We start from the raw sequence: 23,558 nt of genomic DNA on the forward strand, positions 1-23,558 counted from the left end.
CCGAATTACCGGTAAAACTAAATCTATTTTCGCAAAACAAAGGTATATGCCATAAAAAATTAATATAAAATAGACTTCAAAAAAGGCACAAATAGAAAAAAAATGCGAAAACACTGTTTCCCTGCAGCCCAGCAGTGGCCATAGTGTGCAACATACAGCCCTGTGGTCTCCAACCAGTCCCTCTGCAGTTGTGAGCGCTGCCAGGACAAGCTGGAAGTTGAAATTAACAACTGGAGAGTCACAGACTGAACACATTAATCTATATATTGCTAGATGACTCTGTAGACAACCACAGGGATCCTCCATTGCCTGCAACGTCTTTCCGTTATGTTGGAATTGCTCCCACTTTCTGCATTTGACTAATCACTCCATATTAAGGGATTTTATGTAATGATATTTAGTGACATTTTAGTCCAGGTATGCCTGAAGTAGCCAAACTATATTAAATTGTGTAAGACAAAAGAGATATTTACAAGATATTCTTCTACAATTGGCACAAACTGATGTCATTACTGCTCTTGTCACATACATAACATATTACTGCCTCACGTACCTGTACTAGGTACTATGACTCTTCCAAGTTACATCACTGCCACTAATCCTCATCAAACCTCTTCAAACACATCCTTTAATATCTAACTTAATAATGCTGCTCTATCACACGTGCAGTGTTGCAGATTGGAAATATCTGTTCATCGGGCTGTTCATAGATGTCTGCAGCCAGTTGGTTTATTACTGGAAATTGGCTCTACAGACCCTCTAATGGCCCACTCAGACTAGCCACTAATTGGCGAATGAGCACTCAAACGTATGCTCAATCCCAGGGGTCGGCCTGTTTAAACTGGCCAACAATCACCTGATGAGCATACCAAATGCTTGTTCGTCAGGTGCGATGATATTTATAGTCCAAGTAAGAAATCTTCCAGCTGTATTTCCAGATAATGTAAAAAAAGAATTGTATTCCAACAAAGTTAAAAGGTAGACATCCTCAAGTACATCCAAATGTTGCATACCATTTTTCTTTTGCGTTTCAGATTGCTGCTCAGTCTTAATTTATTTTATATTTTTTGTATAATATATATATGGGACGCCCTCACACCAAGGACTGTGGGATACTCGGTACCGGGCCCGATGAGCTTCAATGGGAGATGTCACGGCAGCTGGGACCTGGCCCGTGGCCCTGGGCGCCCATTGTAAAAGGGAAATGTTCAGTGTGCTTATGATGAGTGATTCGTGATGCCACCTGTGGTGTTCGGCAATAGAGATGTAAGCCGACGCTGCAGACAGATCCCCTGGGACAGATGGTGCGGTGCAGCAGTGATGGTATAGCCCTCCACAGGCAGGGCTGTAGTCCCAGGGCAGTGCAGGTGAAGTGACACGTAGATGGTGTAGTGTCATGCGCAAGGGATGTAGCAGTGCTGGGCAGGTTGGCGCAGGAATAAGTGGAGGACACCAGGGCATGTAGTTCCAAAGCTTTACTCACAGTCTGTTGCAGGTACAGGTGCCCGCATCCATGCCGTGTCCTCCGGGTCAGGAGTTCAGCCAACTTCCAGGCAAGATGAAGTACTCCTTTCCAACACTCCGCCAACATATGTGCCTTTTCTGAACGTCTCCTCTTATAGCGCCTTTGAATGAAGTACTCCTAGTATTGAGTTACACTGGAGTTCCTCCTGTCAGATGTTCCTATGAACTCTACTTGTACGGCAGACAGCTGTAGCCTGCTTCAGGGACTCCTTGCTACTAAGTCCCGGCTCACTAATATGTTGCTGTTGTGCCCCCAAGTCTTGAGTGGGAATAAAGTGGTCACTACTTCTATTCCTCCGGTGTCTGCTGCAGGACCATTAGTATCCGTACAACCTCGGGGACCGGACCCCGGCTTTGCGCTTAGAACTTGGGAAGGGTTCTCCTCTAACCCGGGTCCTTGTTCTCTTATTCTCCTCACGTTCTGTGCTAATCCTTCTTCCCAATGGAGAATCAAGCTTCCTTTCTCTGTCTCTTTCCTGTGCCAGCAGACCCAGATCACTGTGGCCTGCTGCAGCACTTCCTTCTTCCATCCCTCTCCTGGGGATCTTCTCTGAGAACTCTCTGTCCTTCTACATCCTCACTCACTGACTGAGTGAAAGACTGACTGACTGACTCAACTCTTCCCGCTCTTTTATGTGAACTAAACTCCACCCACCTCCCAGCACGTTTCGTGTTCCAAGCAGGGAACCACCAAGAGGTGCTATGCTACACTCCAAGCAGGGAGCCGCCGAAGGTGCTTTGCTACACTACTTTGTGGTGTGGGATGCAGGTGTTGGAGTGTGGTCAGGTGTCTCTACCTTACCTGGATGGTGGGGTACCACACCTCAGGAGGAGGTGCAGTACCTCTGTGGCGACTGAACCCTCAGGGGCGCCGCATATATAGTATAATTATTTATATAATTTTTAAATATATTTAAATTTATTTTTATGCAATTTTTAGTTAGATTTATTGATTTGTATTTTTTATGTATTTCAATATTATTATATATTCATGCAGCTCAGTCCTTATTCACGTATACAGAATGAGCTTGCAGTCTCAAATGAAAAGGAAATCACATGCAACATTTGGATGTACTTGAGGATGTCAATCTTTTAATTTTGTTGGAATAAAATTCATTATTTTTATCTGAAACTATGGCCGGATAACTTGGACTTACGTAGTGTCTCCTTCCATGCTGAAGATTTTAACAGCCACATCCAGAGTGAACTGATTTTTACTCTATATTTGTGATGATTTTCGATGATATCTATGCATGCAAATTTCTCTCTGTGCAAACACAATGTGTGCTGAAGGGGACATGATACTGTACAGACCGAGCCAAGATGAACGTATTAGTGATTGTTGTGTCCGCATCACTGATTTGTCGGCCTGTGCCAGTCACCTTCTATATAGCCAATCAGTGGTCATTTAACGTCCTGGATAAGCCCTAAGAGGCCATAAAGCCATGTTCAGATATGCATATATGTATATATGATTTGGAGGTACACTACTCATTTACACCCAATAGATAGTTAAATCACCATTAAAAAACAAAGATTATGGCTTGGAACAAAACACACCAAATATCCATATGACGTTGTCTGGCATTAATTCAACCCCAATCCATCAAATACCAAACAATGGAATAATTTGAGGTTGATTCTTTGCTGTTGATTTATCTATTATCAGGACAGAAGACAGAAGAAATGTAATGCTCTGATCTTTCACAAATAATGTTCCAGATGTACATGTCATATATTATTCCGGTGAGGAAGAAGCATGCACTCCAAGCCTGGAGTTATATGGTCCTAGAAGGGCTTCAGCTGCTGCCTGGGGCTTTGATGTTGGAGGACAGGTGCTTGGGAACATCTTCAGTACAGGCCTAAGCCTGTTGCCTCTCTGTTCCTGGAGTATTATGACATGTGAGATTAGGAGGGGTGATTGCCGTATATTGTTGTGACATTAAGGAACAATTGTGAGTTCGGAAAAAATAGCTAAAAATCTCAGATATTGCAGAGACTTGTAGTCTCTGAGTTAGCATACTGCCACCAATGCCAACATAAACCACTTTAATGAATGCTCAGCACTGTGGTTAGCACAGAGGTCCACTTTGCTGCTGGGGTCCTGGGTACAAATTCCACCAAGAACAACATCTGCATGGGGTTTGTATGTTTTACCTATGTTTGAGTGGGTTTCCTCCAAAGGAAATTGAAGAACGTTGTCGAATACATAGGTTCTATGTAAGTAAGAATATTAAATAGATAAATTTGGTTTAATAGTTTGTATTATTGTCTGTTATAGGTGTGTATTACAGTGGTTTGCGAAAGTATTCAACCCCCTGGCTTTTTACCTATTTTGTTATATTACAACCTGTGTTTAAATATTTTTGTACTCTGACTTGTGTGTGATGCATCAGCACTAAATAGTATAAGTTGGTGAAGTGAGAAAAATATAGGCATACATTTAATTTATGGGATTAAAAAACTAAAATTGGCATGTGCATATGTATTCACCCCTTTTTTGAATGAAGCCCCTAAAAATTTCTGGTGTAAGCAATTACCTTCATAACTCACATGCTTAGAGAAAGGATGTTCACCTGTGTGTGTGATCTAAGAGTCATATGATATGTCAGTATATACACACCTTTTCTGAAAGGCCACCGTGGCTGCAACACCAGTAAGCAAAAGTCACCACTAACCAAACACCATGAAGACCAAGGAGATCTCCAGACAAGTCAGGAACAAAGTTGTTGAGACGTACAAGTCAGGGTTGGGATATAAAAAAAAATATCCCAATCTCTGATGATCCCCTGCAGCACCATCAAATCCATTATCATCAAATGAAAAGAACATGGTACCACAACAAACCTGACAAGAGATGGCCGAACACCAAAAATCTCAGCCCAGGCAAGGAGGGCATTAATCAGAGAGGCAGCACAGAGACCAAAGGTAACCCTGAAGGAGCTGCAGAGTTCCCAAGCCGAGACTGGAGTATATGTCCACACGACCACAATAAGCCGTACAATCCATTAAGGTGTCTTTATGGAGTAGTGTAATAACATAAAACTTGGCACTCAACTAAGTGTAGAAAATCCAGTTGATACTTTATTGCAGTCAGTCAAAAACAACAGGAGGCGTTTCAGTTCCACTCGGACCTTCGTCAGTTCGACTGCTTGAATGAGGAAAAGATGTAAGGCTATACGTGCCTGTGTATTGAGGAGGACACGAATGGGTTATATAGGCCCAAGAAAGATGCGGATAAAGCCTTTTGAATTAGAAGATCATGCATGGGTTAAAATTACCCAATAGATATAAGTTAAACTGAAATGGTTTCTGAGACGCTCCTACACCGACGCTGCATCCACCGCTAGTCAGATGTCCTCCTCAATACACAGGCACGTATAGCCTTACAATGTTTCCTCATTAAAGCAGTGGGACTGACGAAGGTCCGAATGGGACCAAAACATCTCCTGTTGCTTTTGACTGACTGCAATAAAATATCAACTGGATTTTCTACACTAAGTTTAATGCCAATTTTTATGTTATTATATTTTGAGCCTGGGAATCTACTTGTGCACCATCACAGTTGTGCTACGATATATTTCTTATCATTTTTATGGAAGAGTGGGCATAGAAAAGCCTTTAGTTACACATAAAAATTGAAAGGCTCGTTTTGAGTTTGACAAAAGACATGTGGTAGACTCCCAAAATGTATGAAGGAAGGTGCAATAGTCAGATAAGACCAAAATTGAACTTTTTGGCCATCAAGGTAAACGCTATGCTGGTTTAAGGAGAAACGTGTAAATGTTTTGGAGTGGCCTAGTAAAAGCCCAGACGTTAATCCAATTGAGAATCTGTGGTCAGACTTGAAGATTGCTGTTCGCCATCAGAAACCATCTAACTTGAAGAAGATGGAGCAGTCTTGCCTTAAGAAATGGGCAAAAATCCCAGTGGCACGATGTGGAAAGCTCAAAGAGACTCATCCAAAGCAACTTTCAGCTGTAATTGCCGCCAAAGAAAGCTCTAGAAAGTACTGACTTTAGGAGGGTGAATGATTATGCACACTGAAGTTTTCAGTTATTTTATCCTATTTTTTATTTGCTTCACAATAAAAAGAAAACCACAGTTGTAGGCACATTCTTTACATAAACTGATGCAAACCCTAAAAAAACCTGTCAATTTCCAGATTGTGAAGTAGCAAATGAAAAATGCAAAGGGGGGGAATACTTTCGAAAGCCACTGTGTATATAAAGACTATTTAGTGTTTCTCTGGGTTTATTCTATAAAAATATTGAATTAGTTCACTACAAGTTATTGAACCCAATGCAGTTTTTGGAACGTAGATAGAGTCCGTGCAAATAGTCACTTAGTCTGAAAAAAGACAGGTCCATCAAGCTCAACAATTCTCATCTAATTATACATTATCTATCGTTGGATTACTTATAACCCACAATGCCATTGGTTATTAGAAAAGCATCCAGCCCTTTTTTTAAAATGCTGATATTATACAGAACCCTTCTCATCATAGACATTGCATCTCCTAAAAGAAAGTGTAGTCATGGAATTATGGAAGTCACATGATGAATAGACATGTTAATGACTTGCAAATGATGGAAAAATAGAAAAAAAATTTAAAAATATTTAGATTTATTTAGTTTCTAGCATGGGGCCATGCCCAGAAATACTTGCACTTACTGTACATACCTTGGCTGCTACCAATGAGGTTATATGATTGTCTGAAGAATGCTATGTGCATGCAGAGAGGTAATATTACATTGGAGTCATGGGGCTTCTGTATACAACCTAAAATATTGTTTGCTTTTGCAGCTGCTGCTTGGCCTTGAGCACTGCTGCTTAGTTTTCTTGTAACCCGAATACCCAAGTCCTTCTCTTGTTCTGTAGTCCTCAGTATATTTTCATTATTTTCATATTTTCATCACACTAACCGATGCAAAATACGGTCAGTATTTTACATGCGTAATACGGATGAATGGCCCCTAAACAGTGCTCCGTATGTCATCCGTAAGCAAGGTGTGGTCGCGTATTGTGCGCATGTAAGCATCCGTATGTAATCCGTATGGCATCCGTATGGCGAGATTTTCTCGCAGGCTTGCAAAATGGACATATTATGGAGCCCTATGACAGGGTTTCTAACAGAAACGAAGTAATAGATATAGATACATAGAATGCATATATATACTGTATATATAAATATATATATATATATGTATTTTATGTGTCTATATCTATTCTTTCGTTTCTTTATTAAAACTGTCAGTGTGAGTTTACTGTATAGCGCACTGAATTGCCGGCTTTGCTAAAAGACACCTGGTGCGTATTTCTCGCAAGTGACATGTGTGGTCCGTGTGTAATCCGTATTTTTTGCGCACCCATAGACTTGCATTGGCGTACTACGGGCGTAGTACGCTGACAATCGCAGCATGCTGCGATTGTCACGGAGCATAGAATACGGATGAGAAATATACGCCTGGTGCGAGGGACCCCATAGAGAATCATTTGTCCGTGTCTAATGCGTGCTTTTAGCGCCTCTCACTCGGCCGTATTCCTCGCCAGTGTGACCCCGGCCTTACATGTAAGCGCAGCAATGCGATTCCATCGGCCTCAGTGCAGTCTTCCCGTTCAGACATCAGATCGCTATTGTATTGTCATGCTGAGTTTTTATTTTCCTACAAAGTTTTGGGTCATTAGCAAAACCTAATACTTTTCTCTCAATCCCATCCACAAGGTTATTAGTAAAGAGATTAAAAGAATGGGGCCTAATAAAGATCCTTGTGGACCCCACTGCTGACTTTAGTTCATTTAGAGAATGAACAAGTGACAATGATCCTTTGTTTCCTGTTCCTTAACCATTTTTTTACCTATCTGCATTTGGTGTCCCCTTGTACCTGCTTCAGTAGCTTCAGTACTATGCCGTTGTACGGTACTACATCAAATGCCTTTGCAAAATTCAGATGCATTACCAACATCTAGATTATATTGGTTTTTTTTTATATTTACTTTTTTGGGTTATCTCTTGTATCATCAACATTTTTACAGATCACTGATGTCAAACTTACCGGACAGTAGTAGCACGTATCCACATTCGTCCCCTTCAATAATACCTTAATATTGGTACCACGTCAATAATAATAATAATAATAATACAGAGGTCTGTCAACTCCCAAACTACCTATGGATGAATATCAGCTGGCACGGAGACGTGGTCAATATTTAATTTCCTCAGTTGCTGCCATAATTCTTCCTAAAACACAGCAATTTAATGCAAGATTCATGCTAAGAGTGCCATGGTTACGGTTTAACGTAAGATCTAGAGGCACTATACACATTAAATTAAGGTACAGTATGTTGCTTGATGAACAATCATTTAGCAAACAGTTGCAATGATTTTCTGGGCCAGCAGAATGATTCCCAATGTTTGGACCCCCAGTGATCGGGAAACTGTTCCCTATCCCACAGATACGGGATTACTTTCAAACCTAAAAATTCCCTTTTAAGTAAGTTTAGATGTGTCTTCCACTGTGTTTCTGTAAGGATGTGGACTGATATTCTTTGCGAAGATTCCGGCATCGTCAAGAGCCAAAAGCTGCGTATCGTGGCTGAAAGGCGCATCATGTCCTCTAGTACACAGGGGAGGATGGACGCGGAACCATGTGAAGGGCAGGTGGCTGGTCCCAGGTGCACTGGAGAACGGTACAGGAAATCCCTGGGGCTGACAAAGTGAGACGGCTTAGGGATAATCCAGGAGGAACCAGGAGGAACGAATGGTATGGCTGAAGATGTGTCGTGCTAAGGAAGTAAGGAATACGAAGTGCTGTGCCCTATCCCACATGTTGCAACATGATGAACTTGAATTGACCAGTAAATGTTTTCTTGTTGCAATGAACTTGGTGTCCCCTGAGTTGTGCACGGTGAACATGGAGGCCTGGAGACAGCAGAGGCCTGCGGCCTACAAGTGAGTGTGATGCACCCCATTGCTGTCAGCACAATGGGACTGGAACATGGTTTTCCTGTAAAGTGCCAGAGCATAACCAGACAGTAGCTTGGTCATGACTACCATTTTACATTTAGCGTAGTCGGCAGGATCTAACCATGCATCAAGAAAAATCAACAGATGTGGGGAAGGATCTAGTGAAAACAAAGATGGCTCCAAGCACAGACTGCAAAATGGTGGTGAGTGGCACGAAACAGCAAGAAGAACTAGCCCATCATGGGCACAACAGAAGTGAAATAGCGCGAAAATCCGTCCAGCCTGGGAAGTGGCTTGCCTGGAGAGGCGGCCTGTAGTGAGTGGTGCACGCCCCCAATGGGAGTAGTGGAAGAAAAAGAAGGCCATTGCAGCAAGTCAGTGGAGACCGGGGGAGGACTGCCAGAAAACAGGCAGGTGAGCAGATGGAGGCAGAACGACCAAGGAGTATACCCTCGGGAGATTGGGCCGGTGCCATTGTTGATGAGTCAGGAGAAGGGAAAGCAAGTTGCAGTGGAAGAGTACAGGTACCCTGTCGAGCGTGACATCCTGAAGTCCAGAAGGGAAGGCGGACGAGTCTGCATGGCCAAGGCCCTGCGGCAAGGTGGCATGCTTGAAGGTGCTCATGGCAGCTGTGGTGGTAAAGCAACCTCAGACCCCTATAGAGATCATCTGGGGAAATGCCCTACACTTCTGTCACAAATTAATGTGGAATAGACCCCAGACACCAAGAAGGCCCGATGGGTAGCCTGATTGATTCAAGGAAAGAAGGAGCGAGAACAGTGGGTGCCTCCCCAACTGAATTTTCCCAGGGGCAGAGACGTCAGCAATTAGATGGCCAGGTATTTTGATGGAGAGAAGGGGTATGGCTTTGCACAGAAAGACGGAACCGGCCTCCATGTGTACGTGAATGATGGTTCCTTGCAGTACGGGCACACCGTACGACAAGGGAACTATATCAGCTTTGTGAAAGAAAATGGGCCATGGGGATGGTACGCCATGGCAGTGGCAATTATTCAGTCGGAGGAGGCGAATCCTCTGGAGGCAACCAAATCCCAACAGGGGGAACTAGCAGCCAGGGCCCTCACCCCTTCAAGCCCTGCGCTCTTGGGCCCCACCGAACATACCCGGAAGAACAGCGGGGAAACCACCACCAGCTCTGCGTCTTCCATGGTCAACACCCAGGCCTCAGTCCTCTCGAAGGCGACAGTTGCTGCAATGGCAGTGTATTTCTGTCAAGGGTCTCACTCAACAATATACGTGGTACGTGGAAAAACCAGGCACCAAAGAGACATGGGTCTGAGGACGGCCATGAAATTTAAGTTATGGCTGAAGAGAACAGGTCAGCTGTGATCAATTTCCGCTGTGCTCGTTGCACGGGAGGGAACTGTTCTGCGTTCCTGAGGGCCGAAAGCACTAGATATACTGGAAACCCCCGATGATAGCCAGGACGGCTTAAGAGTTTTGTGTCCCCCCTTCTCAGTTTTTTACGCATTTTGCGTATCCCCCTGCTGAATTTAGGACTTTGAATTGTTTAAGGGTATCAAACCCTTTCTGTCTCTATGGACTGTGCACATTGCCCCCATGGACTATGTCATCTCCCCATGTACTCTGCCCCATGTCTTTCCATGAACTTTGCCCCAAGGGACTGCAAGCCTGACACTAAGGTGGCATTGTGCGATTTGAAGAGACTTTTGTTCACAATAGGGTAGGGGACCAAATGGATGACCCAATGTTTGAGCCTGGTCAGGATTGTGTGAATTGTTCCCTTGTCTTCAAGGAGTGATTAAGAACTTCCAGAGACTGTGCTTATGGACTGATAAGCCATTGTTGTGTGGGTCTAAGAGCCATTGTTTTGCAATGAACATGGACTCGGATGAACATTAGGTCTGCAGTTCTAACCGACAGGACAGTCTAAGGCCCCGTCACACATAGCGACTCACCAGCGATCCCGACAACGATAGCAACATGTCAGGATCGCTGGTGAGTCCCTATATGATCGCTGGTGAGCTGTCAAACAGACAGCTTCACCAGCGATCAGCACAGCGACGCCGAGAGTGCGGCGTTGCTGTGTACTTTAGTAAGGGGCGTGCGTCACTTAGAAACCCGATGTGTACCTTGGTTACCAGCTCCCTGCATCAGCGTGCTGGTAACTAAGGTACACATCGGGTGTCTAGGCACAGCGCCCCCTTAGTAACCCGATGTGTACCTTAGTTACCAGCTCCTGCTCGCTGGTCACTGGTCTCCCGCCTGTCACACGCAGCGATGCGTGCTGACCAGCGGGAGACCAGCGACCCCAAAAATGTCCAGGGCTTTCCATCAATGATCAGCGATACCAGCAGGGGGGGCGGTCGCTGATCGCTGTCACAAACAGCGATCAGGTGAAATCGCTGTTGCGTCACAAAACTAGTGACTCAGCAGCGATCTCGCTAGCGAGATCGCTATGTGTGACGGGGCTCTTAAGTATTGTGCAGGAGTAGAACTTGGTCCAAGGACTGCTCCGCGGTAGTTATGTTGACCTACGGGCCCAAGAACTTCAGCTCTTTCCTTCTGGGGTCAGTACATCTCCGGCAATGGACACTACACACAGTGGCATGTAAAAATTTGGGCACCCCTGGTCAAAATTACTGTTATTGTGAACAGTTAAGCAGGTTGAAGATTAAATGATCTCTAAAAGGGCTAAAGTTAAAGATGACACATTCCCTTTGTATTTTAGGCAAAAAATAAATACAGTATATATTTTTTTTCATCTTTTAGATTTTAAAAATTATAAAAAGGAAAATAGGTTAATGCAAAAGTTTGGGCACCCTTGGAGATTTGTGTGCTCAGATAACATTGACCAAGGTTTCAGACCTTAATTAACCTGTTAATGTTATGGTTTGATCACTATCATCGTTAGGAAAGGCCAGGTGATGCAAATTTCCCATATTTATAAAAATCCAACCTTCTCTAAGCTTATGCCAAAAAACAGCTGCCATGGGTTATTCTAAGCAGCTGCCTAGAACTATGAAAATACAAATGGTGGAGGCCCACAAAGCAGGAGAAGGCTATAAGAAGATAGCAAAGTGTTTCCAAGTTGCCCTTTCCTCAGTTTGAAATGTAATTAAGAAACGGCAGTTAGCAGGAACAGTGGAGGTCAAGATAAGGTCTGGAAGAGCAAGCAAAATTTTAATGAGAGCTGCTCATAGGATTGTTAGAGAAGCAAAGCATATCCCCCCGCTTGACTGCAAAAGCCCATCAGAAATATTTAGCAGACTCTGGAGTTGTAGTACATTGCTCTACAGTGCAGAGTGTAGCCCCCCTCATCCTCACCTATGGCCTCAGGTCCGTTGCTTTGGCGCAGTGCCCGGCGGGGAGGCCGGTCTCCTGGGTCCCCGTCCCTTGTCCCGCACTGTCTGCTCCTCCTGCTGCTTCCGGGACAATGCATGTGCCCCACAGGTCTCTGAGAGCACGCGCACTCCCGGTCTCTTAAAGAGACAGCGTGCCATTTTCAAAATAGGTTTCAGCCAATGGTTGAGCATCTTATGCTATTTCAGGCACCTCTGCCATTAGGGAGGTGCCTGAGCAGCAACGGCTTCCTGTTTCTAGTTCTCAGGTTCCTGTACCTACATGTCATTGCTCTGCTACACCTTGCTAATACTGGTTGTCTCCTCAGAGTGTTCTACGACTCTTTCTACGCCCTCCAGAACTATGCCAGCATCTCCTGCATCTCCTCGTGCCTGCAGCTGTCCGCTACCTGCTTCTGCAGCTCATCTCCTGCCGGTTTCTCCATTAGTTGCAGTGCCTGCCTGCCCGCCAGACCGGTTGAGTCAGCTTCCACGTACCCGGGGTCTAACTGGAAGTAGCACCTTGCATCTCCTACACTTTCCATTCTGGCCCTGTTTGAGGGGGTCTTACTACAAGAGGTCTGGGACTCACTTAGTTACACCCCTTTTGGAGCCCCCGGGTAGTGATCCCGTGGTTCCACAAAAATTTCAATAAACGAATGCGCACTTCACCATCTGTGCCTCCGTTTCCATTTGTTACACAGAGACACCTGCACAGATATGACCTTCATGGAAGATTCATCAGAAGAAAACCTCTCCTGTGTCCTCACCATAAATGTAAAAGATTTTTTTTTTGCCTAAAATACAAAGCAAATATGTTATCTTTAACTTTAGGCCTTTTAGAGATAATTTCATCTTCAATTTGCTTAACTGTTTACAATAACAGTAATTTTGACCAGGGATGCTCAAACTTTTACATGTCACTGTACATAGGGAAGAAGGGACCAGTAACCTTATACCTTATGTATACTTTATGTGTTTGAGAAATGCGTTGTTGTCTTCTAGGTTCCTGAATGGTCGAGGATGACCATGTTCAAAGGGGAGGAATGTAAGGGTGTGTGTTGTGAGTTCATTTTCTGGTCTACCAGTCAGGCTCCCTCTGGTGGTAACAGGAGGTAGTGAGGCTGATTTAATCAGTAGAGATCTGCCACCTGATAATGAGGATGACGATTGGACCTCAGGAATCTCAGATTGGATTTAAGACAGCCGACGCCCTACTCTGGTGCTGGTGATTCCTTCTGCTTGTCAGGTCTTGGTTCTCAGCTCTGTTCCAGTCATCTAAAGCTAAGTTTCTCTGCTAATGTTCACACTTGATTTTGTGTTCTATTCAGTTTTTTGTGTGGTCAGCCAGCCCCGGCTGAGGCTATGCTGAATTTCCACTCTTATTTATCTGTATTTGCCAATTTGCTTTTTGTCCCTTATTAGATTGGCCTCTTTTTGCTCTGTCTCAGAATATTTCAGATTGCTGATATAGTGGGAAAAGTCTAGTGACTTCAGGGTTAATTTTGTTATCAGAAGTGTTGGACATTATTTTGTAGGGCTTTGGGCAGATTGCAGACAGTGTCTTTCCTTTCCTCTCCTTTCTAGTTAGTTTGGGCCCCATCATTTGCTCAGCCTATTTTCCTACCTGTGTTTGTGTTTTCATCTTGTTTCATCGTCAATACATGTGTGGGGGCTGTCTATTCCTTTGGGGTCTGCTTTGAGGCAGTTAGTTTTCCCTTTTCTTGCTTTAGGCTTATTTAGTCCTCCGGCCATGATGAGGCGTCTTGGTTCATCGTAGGCACGCTCCACGGCTGCTGCTAGTTGTGTGGTAGGATCAGGGATCTGCAATCTGCATAGTTACCAACCTCTCTGGTTTTTCTGGGCTTAGCATGTTTAGGTTTTTCTCCTCCTCGGTGACCTATTCATAACAGGTGTGGACTTTATTGCCCTGTTCCTGTCCCTGAAGACAACAGTCACATAATGTAAATGATGTAATGCGTTTTACATATGTATGTGCTGTTGGTTAGTGTATATTGTAACTAGGCTATAATAGAGAATAGTGTAAGTATTGTTAATATGGTAATGTGAAGTATAATATACTTGATGTGTAAAAATGTATAATGTTGGTAATGTACCGCATAGGGTGAGACATCGATTAGGACCTAGGGCATAAGATATAGTTAACGTTTGGGGCTAGCCCACAATGGGACAGGGATGAGGTTAGAAAAGGGACTCACTTTCTGTTAGTTTTCAGATAGGGAAGTACAGTGAAAAGGTCAAGTTCAGGTACAGTGGTTTGCTAGGGCCAGCATGTACCAGTCGTTAAAGGCAGTGTGAGGCTGTACAGATATCCCTTGTGGACATTCTGGCATCATCAGCAGCCCAAAGCTCAGTTTGTGGGCCAATGGGCGCATCATGTCCTCTGGTGCACAGGAGAAGATGGATGCAGAACCGTGTAAAGGGCAGGTGGCTGATCCTGGGTAAAATGCGCAACAGGAAAGGAAATACCTGGGGCTAACAGTGTCATTGGGATTTAGTGATAGTCCAGGAGGAACGAATGGTAAGGACGTGTCATGGTAAGGATGTAAGGAATGCGCAGTGTTGTGCCCAATCCCACCTGTTACAATCTGATGAACTTGAACTGAACAGTAAAGGTTTGCTTGCTGCAATGTACTTGGTGTCCCCTGAGTTGTGTGTTGGAGCTCCTGAAAATGGAGGCCTGGAGAAAACGGAGGCCCACGGCCTACAAGTGAATGTGATGCACCCCAAACCTGTTAGCACAATGGGAATGGAATATGGTTTCCCTGCAAAGTGTAAGAGTTCAACCAGACACCGGCTCGATCATGTCTACCGCTCTCGGCCACTTTACACTACAATTTCAGGTATGTAGTTACAAAATATCTAAGGTCTCTTGAGTGGGTTGGAGTGGACTGCAGTATCCAGGACAGGTTCACATATGTGCCAATGTTCCTGGACCCATTCTGCTGGCCAGGAAAATCATTGATTGGCTCATCTTGCAATATATGTAAAAACTGGATCCACCAAAGCAAAAGCTGGATCCACCAAAGCAAAAGCTATTTGTTGGAGAGGGAAATCATAAGAGGGATATCCCATGACATCTATATGACCTGATATGTTCAGAATAAATGCATTATTGTGAAATTATCATGAAGATCCAGTCTCTTCGCTGTGTCCTACTATTTTATTATGTGGGAGGGAAGCCTGTGGACTCCCAAGTTATATGGACCTGGGTGCAATAGTAACCTCCACACCCTATTGCTACACCACTGACGCAAACGGCATATTTACGCAGCTTCTATAATTGTTTAGAAAAGTGATATATTGCTGCAATGCTTGTTGGCATATGTAATCATTTTTCCTAATTACTAGCTAGTAGTAATCATTGACTAAAGAGTGTGGCAGGAATACATGACAGACAGGTCTCATGGCACTGATCATGTCTGTGACTGAGACTCGTTTCATCCTTCTATGGGGAAGGGGAACACTAAAATGGGCTTTGCTTGAGTCCCTTATGTTTCCCTATCCCCTTCTCTCTTCTTAGTCGCCCCATTCACTCTTTTCTTAAGACGCCTGTTTGAAGCTGTGCCCGGTGCACTGTCTGGTTTCCTGGCTGCCGGTCTCTCCTCTGGAATTACAGGCTGCCTGGTAATTTCAGGGCTGCAGACGGCACACAGGATGTACCTATTATCTACCTTTGTTGTAGCCACTAATCCTGACACAGCTGCTCCCCTGTCTGCTTTTATGAGAAAGGAACTGACATAAAGCAATTTTTTTCTTGCTGGTGTCTTGTGTATGGAAAACTTATCTTACTATATAAAAATGGTATAATTTTTTTTAAAGGGAATTTGTCAGTTTGGAAATTCTGTGTAATCTATTGGCAGCAGGTTGAGCTGAAAAGATTAATATATAGATTTGTTGGAGGAGATTCGGTCTAACTTGTGATTTATTCATTGAAACCACTGTTCTTGTCCTAGGAGCCCAGTGGGCGGTGCTTATGAGGAAAATCAGGGAATGCATACACAGATAGTTATCAATCACTAATTAGCACCATGCATTGGTCTCCTAAGCCCAGGAAGACCAGAAGTTTCAATGATTTTCAAATTAGACAGAAAATTCTCCCCCAAACCAGTATATCAATGTGTTCATCCCCTCCTGGTCAATAAAATGCTGTGTGTGGATTGCATAGCATTTTCAATATGATAGATTCCCTTTAACCTGAGTTAGAGACACATGTATGCCAAGTTTCTTAGCACTACATGTCCTCATGCCCTGATGTAGTCAGGGAATCCGCCCCCATTGTGAAGATCCTGGTTCAGAAGACCAACATTTTTAGTTTGGAGGCACCTTCCTTACTTCTTTGTTGAAGCCATCAGGAATAGAGTCTGTTGGTCTAACACTAAGATCTATTTGCTTCCAATTTTAAGTAAAAGGGTGTTTTCACACTGAGTCTTCTTGCTGAGTTTTTGCAGCAGAAACTCCAAGTTTTTTAGTTTTTGTGGAGGATTTTGGATAGCTTCCTCTTCAAATACAAAGAAAAAAGACAGTGCGAACTCAACCTAAATGTATGTGTTGTGGTGTAGTAACCACTGAGTCCGCTAGGGGGCGCTGTGTGTTGTTCAGCAATAATATTGCTGAGATTTTGTTTCAATGTGTAAAGGAGAAGTCTCCAGGTAACTAGAGAGATGGGTGGGCCTGGTTACCTACAAACCCACCCAGGGGGTGTGTTTAACCCCTTTCTGTCATGTGACGTACTATCCCGTCCATGTGCCCTGGGACTTAATTCCCAGGGATGGGATAGTACGTCACAGCGATCAGCGGTGCCCACGTGGTGAGCGCCGCTGATCGCGGCCGGGTGTCAGCTGATTATCACAGCTGACACCTGGCACAATGTGTACATGTTAACCCCTTGCACACCGCGATCAAACACGATCTCCGTGTACCGGGGGTTAAAAGGAAGCATCGGCAGGGAGGGGGCTCCCTCTGTGCTTCCCTGAGCCCCTCACAGCAGAGCAATGTGCAGCGCTGCTCCGGGGGGCTCCATCCCTGCAGGCCCCCGAATCCAAGATGGCGATGGGGACCTTCGGAGGACTGCAGGGAGCTGGCTTCCTCAGTGCCTGCAAAGCGCAGGCATGAGGAAAGCCTGTGTAGTGCCTGTGACAGATCGCTGATCTGTCACAGTGATCTGTGATGTGACAGATCAGCGATCTGTCACATGACAGCTATGTCCCCCCTGGGGCAATGTAATGAAGTTGAAAAAAAAAAAAAGTGTAAAAATAATTTTTAAAAAATCGCTAAATAAATTAAATAAAAAAATATGCCCTAATAAATTCATTTTTTGGAAATAAAACAAAACAATACAATAAAAGTACTCATATTTGGTATCGCCGTGTCCGTAATGACCCGCCCTATTACACTGTCCCACTAGTTAACCCCTTTAGCGAACCCCTTAAAAAATAAAAATAAAAAACTAAGCAAAAAATAATTATTATTTAATTATTTAAATATGATATTTATTTATTATCATACCGCCAAACAAAAAGTGCAATAACGCGCGATCAAAAAGACGCATATAAATATCCATGGTACCACTGAAAATGTCATCTTGTCCTGCAAAAAACAAGCCACCACACAGCATCATCACCAAAAAAGCGATGCAAAAATAATTATTTTCTATATAAAATTGTTTTCATTGCATAAAAGCGCCAAAACATAAAAAACGACCTAAATGAGGTATCGCTGTAACCATACTGACCCGAAGAATAAAACTGCTTTATCAATTTTACTGCAGGCAGAACGATGTAAACGCACCCCCCAAAAGAAATTCATGAAACGCTGGTTTTTGTTCATTCTGCGTCCCAAAAATCAGAATAAAAAGCGATCAAAAGATGTCACGTACCCGAAAATGATACCAATAAAAACGTCAACTCGTCCCGCAAAAAATAAGACTTCACATGACTCGGTTAGTCAAAATATGGAAAAATTATAGCTCTCAATATGTGGTGATGCAAAAACTATTTTTACAATAAAAAGCGTCTTTTAGCGTATGACAGCTGCCAAAAATAAAACCCCGCTATAAATAGTAAATCAAACCCCCTATTATCACCCCCTTAGTTAGGGAAAAATAATAAAATTAAAAGAAAATGTATTTATTTCCATTTTCCCATTAGGTTTAGGGCTAGGGTTAGGGCTAGGGTTAGGGTTAGGGGTGTGTTGGGGTTAGGGTTGGAGTTATAATTGGGGGGTTTCCACTGTTTGGGCACATCAGGTGCACTCCAAACGCAACATGGCATCTGATCTCAATTCCAGCCAATTCTGCGTTGAAAAAGTCAAACGGCGCTCCTTCCCTTCCAAGCTCTGCCATGCTCCCAGACAGTGTTTTACCCCACATATGGGGTATCAGCCTATTCAGGACAAATTGCAAAACAACTTTTGGGGTCCAATTTCTCCTGTTACCCTTAGGAAAATAAAAAATTGGGGGCAAAAATATCATTTTTGTGGAAAAAAATGATTTTTTTATTTTCACGCCCGGGCGTTATAAACTTCTGTGAAGCCCTTGTAGGTTCAAAGTTCTCACCACATATCTAGACAAGTTCCTTGGGGGGGTCTAGTTTCCAAAATGGGGTCACTTGTGGGGGGTTTCCACTGTTTAGGTACATCAGGGGCTCTCCAAACGTGACATGGCGTCCGATCTGAATTCCAGCCAATTTTGCATTGAAAACGTCAAACGGCGCTCCTTCTCTTCTGAGCTCTGCCATGCGCCGAAACAGTGGTTCCCCCCCATATATCAGGTATCAGCGTACTCAGGACAAACTGCACAATAACTTTTGCAGTCCAATTTCTCCTGTTACCCTTGGTAAAATAAAAAAATTGAATCTGCAGTATTTTTTTTGTGAAAAAAAGTTAAATGTTCATTTTTTTTAAATATTCAAAAAATTCCTGTGACGCAACTGAAGGGTTAATAAACTTCTTAAATGTGGTTTTGAGCACCTTAAGGGGTGCAGTTTTTAGAATGGTGTCACTTTTGGGTATTTTCTATCATATAGACCTCTCAAAGTGGCTTCAAATGTGATGTGGTCCGTAAAAATAAAATGGTGTTGCAAAAATGAGAAATCACTGGTCAACTTTTAACTCTTATAACTTCCTAACAAAAAAAAATTTTGGTTCCAAAATTGTGCTGATGTAAAGTAAACATGTGGGAAATGTTACTTATTAAGTTTTTTTGTGTGCCATATCTCTGTGATTTAAGGGCATAAAAATTCAAAGTTGGAAAATTGCAAAATTTTAAAAATTTTCGCCAAATTTCTGCTTTTTTCACAAATAAACGCAAGTTATTTGTATGAAATTTTACCACTAACATGAAGTACGAGAAAACAGTGTCAGAATCACCAGGATCCATGGAAGCGTTTCAGAGTTATTACCTCATAAAGGGACAGTGGTCAGAATTGTAAAAATTGGCTTGGTCATGAACGTGCAAACCACCCTTGGGGGTTAAGGGGTTAAAGCACTGTTGGAAAGAGTGTGTAAATGCTTGAAGGACCTGTGATGAGGTCAGAGTCATGTGACCTTGTGGGCGTGGCTATGAACCATATAATGTGTTCAGGGTAGGTCACAGGGGGTGAATGCTGGGGCCTGGTTGGTCCAGTGTAGAAGGTCCCGCTGAGATGCGGCTTCCTTCCTGACAGCACATGTGGACGCTGTGTTTAATGGCTGCAAGTGCCTGAGAGTTCCCTGGAGGGAATGAATGTCTGCAGTATGGAGAAGCAGCCATGAGAGAACCCTGACGGGGTGAGATATAACTGTGAGGCTGAAGTGCTAACAGATTGAAGCTCTGTCATGGACGCTATGCCGTTTATATATTGCTGGTCATGGTTTATGATGTTTATTAAACCGCATGGACTATACTGGTTTATGGAAAACCTGTGCCGGATCTGATTTTGTGGCTGCCAAGCGAGTGATCCCCTACTTAAATGACAGCGCTACCTCACAGTGCACACATAGTCTTTTCCCAGGTTTTGAAGAGGAAACAGTTTTTAAAGTGGTTATGCCTCAAAATCCATGACAAAAAACTGCTTGTGAACTTACTTTTAAAGGGTCTGTCCACTAGTGCCAACACCGCTGGAATGGCGCTGACACGGGAGGTGAGTATAGGCTTTTTTATTTTATCAGGGCCAAACGTTTCGATCAGGCAGGGGTTGTCCTTGTAGTGATCAACTGGATGAACATGTGGTTTCATAAAGAGAGAGTGGAGTAAGCCTGAGTTTTAATTAGGGCAGACTTTCCTCTATGTGTGACTACAGAGATCACGAATCACTAATTAGAGCTGCCTACTGCATTCCAAAGCCTAGAATGATAAAGGATTTCCAGACACTTGGTGGCTTGTCTTCCATGAGAACAAAAGGATCTGAGCTGAAATGCAACATATCTGAACTTCCTTCCCCTGTACAATATCTGGGTAATAGTTGAGATGCCCCTACACACATAAAATAATTGGTCCTCTTTAGAGTTGAGCGAAACGGGTCAAAAAAATTCAAAAGTAGCCGACTTTCGCCAAAGTCGGGTTTCATGAAATGAAACACGACCTTAGCGTGAGGTCGGCCACGAGGTCGGCGACTTTAGCTCCAAAGTCGCGTTTCAAAAGATGCTTTAGCGCCCTTTTCCAGCCAATCAGGAAGAACGGATACTGTGGGCAAAGTGATGACATAGGCAGCGGTCACCACCATCTTGGAGAAGGGCATGCAAGTGATTGGCTTGCTTTGTGGGGCGTCACAGGGGGTATAAAAGTGCGTGCACGCTGACCGCCATGTTACTCATGCTGATCTCAGAATAGGGAGAGCTGCTGCTGCTGCTGATTCTGTAGGGAGAGCGTTAGGAAGGCAAAAAGAAAAAAAAAACTGCTTCTTCTGATAGCGCTTTTCACTGTAGTTACTGTGCAGTGAAAGGTGAAGATTTTTGCTTTTGTGCAGCAGCGCTGGTGGTGATTAGCCTGCCTTTTAAGGCTAGCTGCATTGCTGTGTGCACACTGGTGTTCAAACTGCTTTTTTAAAGCAATCCAAATTTTATTGTTTTGTCCTAGTGAGGTACTGAGCGTTCATTTTTTCACACACCGTACAGCGGTGTACACTCCTCACACAGTACTGTGTAATGGCTGTTATCATGGCCAAATTGAAGCTATCTAAGTATGTGACTCTGTATGGAAAAGCAGAGGAGTTTGTCCGTTCTTACAGACCTACACCTTATAGTTTTGTCCATTTTTCAAACAGTTTAGTATATCTGCTGTTTGATTACATTCAAAACTAGAGAGAGACAGCGTGTGTCAGTCCGTATACAAAAACACGGAGCTTGACAATTTTACATACACCGCACAGCGGTGTACGTGTACGCTCCTCTCACAGTACCGTGTAACGGCTGTTATCACAGCCAAATTGAAGCTACAGTATGTCAGTGTGTGACTCTGTAAGGAAAAGCCGAGGAGTTTGTCCATTCTTACAGACCTACACTCTAGGGAGATTCCAATTCTGCCCAATTCTATATACACTAGGCAATTTCTGCCTGTCACATTGTGATGTAATATAAACAGGGCCTGACAGAATCCAACTGTGTCCTGAAGTCTAGAGAGATTCCAATTCTCCACAGTCCTCTATACACCTTTCTTACACCATCCAGAATCTGCCTGTCACATTGCGGTGTAATATAAACAGGGCCTGACAGAATCCAACTGTGTCCTGAAGTCTAGAGAGATTCCAATTCTCCACAGTCCTCTATACACCTTTCTTACACCATCCGGAATCTGCCTGTCACATTGCAGTGTAATATAAACAGGGCCTGACAGAATCCAACTGTGTCCTGAAGTCTAGAGAGATTCCAATTCTCCCCAGTCCTCTATACACCTTTCTTACACCATCCAGAATCTGCCTGTCACATTGCGGTGTAATATAAACAAGGCCTGACAGAATCCAACTGTGTCCTGAAGTTTAGAGAGATTCCAATTCTCCACAGTCCTCTATACACCTTTCTTACACCATCCAGAATCTGCCTGTCACATTGCGGTGTAATATAAACAGGGTCTGACAGAATCCAACTGTGTCCTGAAGTCTAGAGAGATTCCAATTCTCCACAGTCCTCTATACTCCTTTCTTACACCATCCGGAATCTGCCTGTCACATTGCGGTGTAATATAAACAGGGCCTGACAGAATCCAACTGTGTCCTGAAGTCTAGAGAGATTCCAATTCTCCACAGTCCTCTATACACCTTTCTTACACCATCCAGAATCTGCCTGTCACATTGCGGTGTAATATAAACAGGGCCTGACAGAATCCAACTGTGTCCTGAAGTCTAGAGAGATTCCAATTCTCCCCACTACTATATACACCTTGTACCTTGTTTTACAGCACCATATAGTTGGTGATTTTTTGGGTACATTTTCCACAAAAATGAGGAAGTGTGGTGGAAGAGTCTGTGGAAGTGGGCGGGGGTTGGCAGCTGGTAATGATGGTGTTGGTGTTGGTGGCAAAAGCAAAATAGCACCTAATGCAGGAGGTGTTGAGCCTGCGTCATCGTCTGGCTCCACAAGGCCTCGAAGGCTCCCTTTTCTGGGAGTAGGTAAACCGCTTTTAAAGCCGGAGCTTCAAGAACAAGTTTTGGCTTACATTGCTGACTCAACCTCCAGCTCTATCGCCTCCTCTTCTGAAGTTTTAAAAAATAAAAGCACTGAGTCGTTATTGGAGGCTCATGGTCATGAACCACACCTTTCCTTGTGTCCTTCACCCCAACAAAAATTGAAGGATGCGGGAGGCCACACTACAGATTACTCCATGGAGCTGTTTTCACATACCATGCCTGGGTTATCAAGTCAAATCGTGAATTACCCAGGCCAAGATGAATCTGACATGGAGTGTACTGATGCACAGCCACTGATAGATGATTCTGCTGGTACATTCACTCAGAGCACTACATTGTCCTCGCAGTGTACTGAGGCAGAATCTGACCCTGATGAAACTCAGGTGCCCCTTCCCGCATACTATACCACCATACACGGTGACACAGAGGAAGGTGCACATGACATTGAAGAGGAGGTGATGGATGACCCAGTTGTTGACCCAGATTGGCATCCATTGGGGGAAGAGGGTGCCGCTGCCAATAGCTCAGAAGAGGAGGAGGAGCATCCGCAGCGGGCATCGACATCACAACAGCTGTCATCTGGCAGGCCAAGAGCAGTCTAAAAACAGGTTACAAAAACCAAAAGAGTTGCAGGACAGCTTGGCCAGACGGTCAAAATAGCACAGCGTGCAAGGCCTCAAAATGTCTTCCATAGTAGGAAGAGTGCAGTGTGGCACTTTTTTGAACAAAATCCTAATGATCAGGCAAAGGTTATCTGTAAGAAGTGCGCAAAGACCTTTAGCCGAGGGAAAAATCTGAGAAATTTGAATACCAGTTGCATGCTAAGACATTTAACCACCATGCACTTGCAAGTGTGGACGGACAACCAAAACTCACATACCACATGTGCAACTGCTCCCAAAGAAGGTAGTCAGCAACACTACATCGTTTCCCCCCCTGTAAGCCCACCGGTTAGCACATCACCAGCAGCAAATGTTGAGTTGTCGTCGCAAGGGCAAATCAGTCAGGGAATCACACTGTTATTGCAACGAAAGACTGAATCTAGGCCATCAGAAAGAACACCAACTCCATCACCATCATCAACTCTCTCTCAGTCCGCCATGTCCACCGCTAGTTCGACCA

Source organism: Dendrobates tinctorius, unplaced genomic scaffold, assembly GCF_039654945.1.
Source record: "Dendrobates tinctorius isolate UK_male_01 unplaced genomic scaffold, ASM3965494v1 ptg000032l, whole genome shotgun sequence".
Taxonomy (NCBI): domain Eukaryota; kingdom Metazoa; phylum Chordata; class Amphibia; order Anura; family Dendrobatidae; genus Dendrobates; species Dendrobates tinctorius.